Below are 7,206 nucleotides of genomic sequence, written 5' to 3'. Positions count from 1 at the left end.
AAGCCTCATTGTGCTATTCAAGAGAATATACCTTCTGTGGAGAAATGGAGCCAGAGCTAATGTTTTTTCCAACTTTTTCCTTTGCACTTCTATTTCTCCTGTGATGTTACCTGTTATTTAATGTGATTATACATATGCATACATAAACGTAAAAATAATTGTAAATATAAACAATACAAATACAGCTATAAATACGTGCGTGCGCATGCAGGAAAACAAACATATGTTTGTTTATTCCCCTTGTGTGTGTGTACAACTACTATAGCAAAATCCTCTCAAAGCAGAAGTGTTCTACAATCCATTACTTTTTTGCCTAATTTCCCCATTTGTAATGCCAGCACCAGTTAATTTACAGGGCTTATTTCTAGCGCTAGTCAGTGGCAACAGTCTCCAGATGAGGTTACAGAGAGCTTAAAAATAATTCTCGGCCAGTATTTGTCGAGATCTGTGTGCCAAAATAAACACAGGGCTTGTGTATTTGTGTATGAGGCTCATCCTGCTCTTCACTGCTTCTAAGTAAACAGCCCCCAGCCGCTTTACCTGCATGAAGCAAGATGTTTGGGAGCACAGAGGCTGGGTGCTCCGCAGCACCCCTCGCAACCCATTATAACAACTACGTTGGGAACTGGAGGCTTGGTGACACTGGCAAGGTTTAGGCTAAGCCCCAGTTGCCAGTGACACCCCGTCTCTCCATTAGCCACCCGGCATGAGACCCCTTCAGCCCTGCTCTGCGTGTGCGCTGAAGTGACTTGCTACTGCCAGCACAGCTACATTTATAGAGGTACGGCGTAAATTTGACCTAAGATACATTTGTTTTCTTGTTGTTTTATCTGTACAGTGGGGCAAAGGTGCCTTTCTCCTCCCGTTCTTCTGTTTTGGATAAAACCTTACTTGTTTTCACAGGAACGTTAGCTCAGAGCTGCTGCTGCTGTGCACAGCCGATAAAACTTGCTTGGAAAGACCATATGTCACATGGATCTGCTCAAGAGGCATGAAGCCCTGCCTGTTTACCGATCCTTTAAAGATACAATTTTATGCTCAGTTAAAATGGAAAAGAGCATTATGTTTAAAGATAAACCCATTTACTGTGCAACTGCTTTACTGAATTCTGTCACCAAATTACTTGTTAGTAAGACATTTGGACTGCCTGTTAAAAAGAAAAAAAAAAAAAAGTTGTTGCACATCTCTTTCTCCTTGTTTATCAGTTGCTATGACAATGCTAATGACAATAGCATCACAGACCAGCATTACAATCTTTTACTAGAAGCAATAATAGACAAAATCGGTTCTGAGGAAAAAGCTCCCTTTATTAATGTAGTTCTTTGACCCGGGGTGTTAGCCAACATTCACGGTCCCTTCAGGTTGTTTCTGTTTGGAGAACAAACAGATGAGAATGTGAATTGGGTTTTTCACCATGTTTCTGCTTATTTAGGAAGAATGCAGACAATGTCCTGTTACTCTGGGCTCAGCAAGAGTCAAAACAATGGGCGGTGCTTTCTCTTTTCACACTTCCAAGCTTCTTTTGAGCCATAACTCAAGCTTGCTCCCTCTTTGCTTTTTCTCAGGGTCAGGCTACAAAGGTTTTCCTTGTTGGCTCCGGTGTGTCCTTGCTACTTCCTCTGTCTGCTACTCTGATGTTTCTGCTGTCACTTTCTGACTCACTCAGTTTCATCATATCCCACCTTGTCCACAGGCCCTGATCCTGTAGGAATGCTTTGGTCCCCCCATCTCTCAGAGCTGCCAGACGTGTGCAGTGTGGGAAGTACGTGTGTGGCTCCTGGGGATTTCAGTGAGCATGTTCCATAAAGAAGGTAATTTTTAGGCTTTTCCTAGGGAAGGGAAGCTTTCTCACCCACCATCTTCATTGAAGTTTCACTCCTGACTTTGAACATAGCACTGAATTTATTTCCAGTAGTGTATTTTAGCAGTCTAAATGCTTTTTTTCTTAGTTCAGTCAGAGAGTCTCCTTCACTGTCAGATCAGTTTTTGTATAGAAGTGCTATGGGGGGGGAGAAGAAAATATGCTACTGTTTCCGAACAAATCAGCCTCCAATGCAACTATAATAAAGTTCTGAATAAGTCCTAGAGGAATTATACAGATTTGACAGCATTTAATTTCCATAAATTTAGGGCCTGATCCTGCTTTTGTTTTGCTAACAAGTACTAGAGGGAGATAAAGCATGAACCGAAGAGCAAAATAACATCCCGGCTAAGCAATGACAGGCAGGTGTGTGATGGAGCTGCTGGGGCACTTCCTTGCCCAACAGAGGTAACTCCAGCATCCCTGCTTTGGATCCAACCCATTTTTGCTGTGCACAACAGGTCCCCTGGCCAGGCCTGACTGAGCTGCACAGACACTACTTTGGTCAGCAACTCCGGAGCTAGCACTCAGGGCTTTAAACTGTCTGGAACAAAGGTAGCATACAGTGTAACCTTTGCTCAGTCAAGGCAAAGATCTTGGACTTTAAACAGCAAAAACTCCCAACAGCTGCATTTTCTTTTTGGTTTTTAAGGAAACAAACTCAAAGAGTTTCATTTTATCTTGGCCTATCATCACAACTCACTCAACATGAAGTTTCTGCTATCTCTTAGGCAAGGCACGTCCCTGGTTTCCATATACTTCCTTATTCCTTCCATAAGTCCAATTCCTACCACATCCTTCCCATCTTTATGTAGGTGATAGACTGTGATTCTGAGCAGGAAAGATCGTCGGACATGATCTCATACAACTACAACTTTGAAAGCAATTCTTCACTACTGCAGGTGAACCAGTTGAAAATTTCGGAATGCCCCAACAGAATAAATGGGCATCTTTGGTCACACTCACAGCAGTAATACTTCCACAGTGGTGAGACCACTGAATACTGTTTTTCTAGTATGGTGTGTCACCCATTGAACTGGGAGCATGGATCTATCATCAGCAGTGAACCCAATGCCATGAAAAACCTTTGAATTTAATATGAAGTAATTTAAATGGAATTCTCTGTGAAAGAACAGAGCTTGCAACTTTTAGTCAGAAATCTCAGGCCATCCACTCGCCTGGTGAGCCAGTAATACTCAAGAAATGCCCTTTTGCTGTGACCACTATTTCTTAGTTAATGTACAGTGAAAAGTATATAATTGGTTTAATCTTTGAAAGAGGGGTAAGCTTTCTTCAAGCACTGCAGAGAGTAAGCAGCTCTCTGCATGGAACATCCAGTTATGGGCACGTGCTATTCAAACTGAGGCACGCGATTCAGCTCAGTCCTCAGCAGAAGGTGGAGTTTGAGCTTTCCAATTTTCTTTTGTTTCTGTAGGAAAACACAAGCACGCTGAACAAAAGAAAAATCCATTTTCTTTTCAAACTGTTTCTGAAGGAAATGGTTCAACAAGTTCTCGTAAGATTCCCCACAGAGTAGATGTTCTCAGGATTGCGTGTTGTTAATTTCTTCCATTTTTCACTAAGCTGACAGTCTCTTGATCAGGGTCAGAAAAAAAGATCTCCCCGCTTGAGCAAGTTATCTTCAATAATCAACTCTATAATAATTGTTCTCTATTCCAATTACTCTCATAGCGAGGATTTGAGAATGTGACTCCCACATCTGAATCATGGATCAACCATAGATTTGTACAAATCTGTACATGTGCCAGAAGTACCAACGTGATCCAAGTCAGAAGGGAGCAGACAAGTTTATTTCTCCTGAACCTGCCTTGAGCTTATCTTTACACTGCCTTCATCCTTGCACTGTGACCCTTTGCTGGCTGCATGACAACAGCCAGTCTCAGTCAGCATAAAGCTGTTGTTGAAGACAGCACATCAACATTTTTGGAAGTAGTGCAAATCCAGTGTCAGCACTTGGAGTACAAATCCAGATGAGCTGAGTGTGATCACACAGGAGGAGCACCGGAACTGGACTTGCTGTATCACTGAACCACAGCCACAGAAGTGTATCCTAAATGCAAGGAGATTGCCTTATGAGGCCATTTTGCCTCAATCTCTCCTTTTGGATCTGTTCCACTTTGCTTGCAGTGTTAATATTCACTGAGTCAGAGAGCATGAGAATAACTCTTTAGTGAAGGACTCAGGGCATTTGCTGGAGAGGGGAAACACATGGGTGCCAGCACGGACTGAAGCATTTTAGCAAAGCAGAACAGTGCCAATAGGAGAGACAAGCAGCCACCAGGCCCTTACTACCTGTTAGCCTGCTGAGACACATTCACAACCTCATCAGAGGGGGACAGATGTAATTTAGAGCAGTCACTACCACCATCCCCTCCCTCTAACTGTGACTACTGCCCATGAGGAGACTGGTACAGTCTCACCACGTCCTTGCTTACTCAGCCTCCGTGTGCATCCAGCTTGGAGCACCCTCCTGCCTGCAGTGACCCCCTACATTAGATCAGACTACATAGGCTGCCTATTGCCAGCAGCTATAGTCAGGCACGGCCTTGGAAGTAAAATATTAACACACTCCCGTGGGAAAGGAAAATTCTGATTTAAAGATAGCACTTTGCACTTTCTGGTTCTTTTCCTTACTGCTCCTGGCTAAAGTGTTTCCTCGGAAAGTCACTGCACAATTTTTTCTAGTCCCATATGCCCAAAATCAAGAGTGCTGTTCTTAAAAATTGCCATCAGCTGCTTGTGATCTGCTTCATTGTCTACATCCTTCTGAAGTTCATTAGCAAAAGTCCTAGAAACCCCCACCCTCTGGTGTATATTTTCTCTCCCTTTTCAGAACAGTTCAATTATGCCACTTTTTTAAGGCCTTAATATTTTGTTCCTAATCCTGATTTAGAGGCATCTGCTAATAAATTGACAGGTTGTGACATGTCACTGTAATTTAGAGCTTTTTCACCTTAGATTCAGAGTGATGCTTTTATGATTTCAGCAGGCTTTTTATTCACAGCTCCGTAAAGCTCCCATCTTGAGTAGCTCTTTGAGTGGGGTTGTCAAGACAGCTATGTTTGGTACACATTTTTTCCTGGAACTGAATTCAATTTTGCCTATAAAGTTACAATTCCTCTGTCCACAGCTTGTTTTGTTCTGCAGTGGCTTAACTTTTCATTTAAATCATCTCTTCTCTTGCTAGCACAGGATATATTCAAAATACTTACATAAGGAGCTTATTTTTATTGGTTGCACTTGAAATTCATCCCCTTCAGTGTCCTTCCCTCCTTCATTACATACCTAACAAATCTCAGCTCATCATTTGCTTTGTGTTGTGATGTACTGTTGTATTGTGCCCAGCATGTTCACTGGAACAGAAGGTTTGAATATCTGCATCTAGCAAATGGGAAGCTGACTGTAGTTAGAGCCTTATGATTACTGTTTAGCATTTGCATCGCGGTGTTACTCGGAGACCCTAGTGACTGAAGCTCTGTTTAGTTTGGATTTGTGCATATTTATTCTGAAAAGACAGTATGTACACTAAATAATTCATGGAAGAAGAAATAATTCTGTGCTGAATGTAGCTTGCCAGCAATGTAGTTTTGCTTGACCTAAGATGGGAACTCCTGAGCATCCTGTGTCTCCAGTAAGATCTCATTAGGGAGAGATGGTATTTTTTACCTTTATTTTGCAGATTTCTGCTTTACGGCTTACTTCTGAAGGAGATCTGAGGAGGGTAACCATGATGAATAAGCCCACTGTTAGTTAGTGGGTGTAATCTGGCCACACAAGGATTAGTATTTGCTTTAGAAAATGTTTTAAAACTTTTTTTAATTTTTCTTAAAAAGATGTAAAAAATCACCCCTTTAAAGAACAGACACATCAACTCTAGAAAATTTTAAACATTAAAATGTTTTTCTGTTTATTTTCAGTGTGAAATTACCAAAGTGATTGAGAGAAGCTAGCAGCAGCAGTCCAGAGCTCAGAGAGATCTGCAGGCAGTTTCCATCGTGCTGCGGTCTTACAAGTCAAACGCAATCTGTGGGCACAGGTAGGATTTGAGTTTTGGTTTTGAAAAGCTGGACATACAGGAATGGCAGTCAACTGATTCTTTCCTAGGGCTCAATGAGGCTTGGCTGATGCCTAGAAGATGAAAATCTGTGCCAGGCACATACTTTTTCCTCGGACTTCTTCCACAGGCAGACCTGCAAACTGAAGTGGAAGCCTCTCTGCTGGGCCAACCTGGCCATCTCTCACAGTCTGCAAACAAATAACCAGAGACAGCAGCCTTTCAGCCACACTTCTGCTGGGGCTGCTTGAAGAGGCAGCCTGGAAAATTTGGAACGCCATCAATTCGTTTTAAAATACCCACACAGACAGAAGCAGCAGGACTGTATTTTATCAACAATTTCTGGTGATAAAGCTCTGGGGGGAAAAAATATCAGTTTTCCATAAAACTTCCTATGCCTAAGCTATTTCTAAATGCAACTATTAGACACTTAAAAAAAAAATATGCTATTTTAAAGGCTAATTTAAACATTAATGGCTAAGGTTTGGAGAAACCTTTTTTACAAGATGTCTGCGTGTGTTCATAGCTATAGGACATGCGTATGCATTATTACTATCTATGTGATAACTTGACAGTTGTAAAATGGTTTAATTTTACTGTCATATCACTAAAGACTCTTGCTATCTAGTAGCAAAACAGCTGTAATACTCATGTCTCCTATTTACGTTGTAATGAAATAATATTGACAGTTTGAGCATGTTGTAACATAAATGGAAGACACTCTGAACTAGAAGACAGTTATCCTAAGTGGATATTATTGTCTTTATCTGTCACTACTAGTAATCCCTAAATAGAAATTAGCCTCAGTATTTTTTAAAAGAACACTGGAATTCAAGAAAGCCCCTTCTTCTCTCTGAAGCATGCTTTCAGTTTTCAAAATTTTCTTTCTTTTTCAGAAAATTTCATAAATGCTTTCTCCTTGTATTTAACTACTTCCAGTGAAACATAAATTCTGAACCTTTCCCAGCTATAAAGGCAACAAAAGCTTGAAACCAGCGTGGTCAGCATGTTGCTGATGTAGTATGACCCACAATATTTTCTAATGGGGTTTTTTTTGGGTGTTGTTTTTTAAATTTTTGCTGCTATCTAGAATAATAACTTCTATGCTTTACGTTTCCTTTTGGAATAACATATCAGGCCAAATCATGTGTTTAATATCTGTTGCTCATTGCTGTTTGCTCACAAAAATTTGTGTGATAATATCCATCAAAAGTTGGGACACAGTCTCCTAACTGTTTCATCTTGCATAGCCTTTCTCATGAGTTACATT

General features: G+C 41.0%; 1 long non-coding RNA gene across 2 annotated transcripts; it reads left to right on the top strand.

Moving 5' to 3' along the window:
- The first annotated feature begins 512 nt into the window (after positions 1–512).
- Positions 513–6,259, top strand: LOC128087903 (uncharacterized). Of its 2 annotated transcripts, XR_008210067.1 has the most exons (3): positions 513–781; positions 1,694–1,811; positions 5,800–6,259. It is a non-coding gene; the product is annotated as an uncharacterized LOC128087903 (long non-coding RNA). The 2 variants fall into 2 exon arrangements; XR_008210066.1 differs by lacking the exon at positions 1,694–1,811.
- Positions 6,260–7,206: the final 947 nt, after the last annotated feature.

Source organism: Tympanuchus pallidicinctus, unplaced genomic scaffold, assembly GCF_026119805.1.
Source record: "Tympanuchus pallidicinctus isolate F22 unplaced genomic scaffold, pur_lepc_1.0 scaffold31, whole genome shotgun sequence".
In the NCBI taxonomy this organism is placed as follows: domain Eukaryota; kingdom Metazoa; phylum Chordata; class Aves; order Galliformes; family Phasianidae; genus Tympanuchus; species Tympanuchus pallidicinctus.
This window is presented reverse-complemented; position numbering and strand designations above follow the sequence as displayed.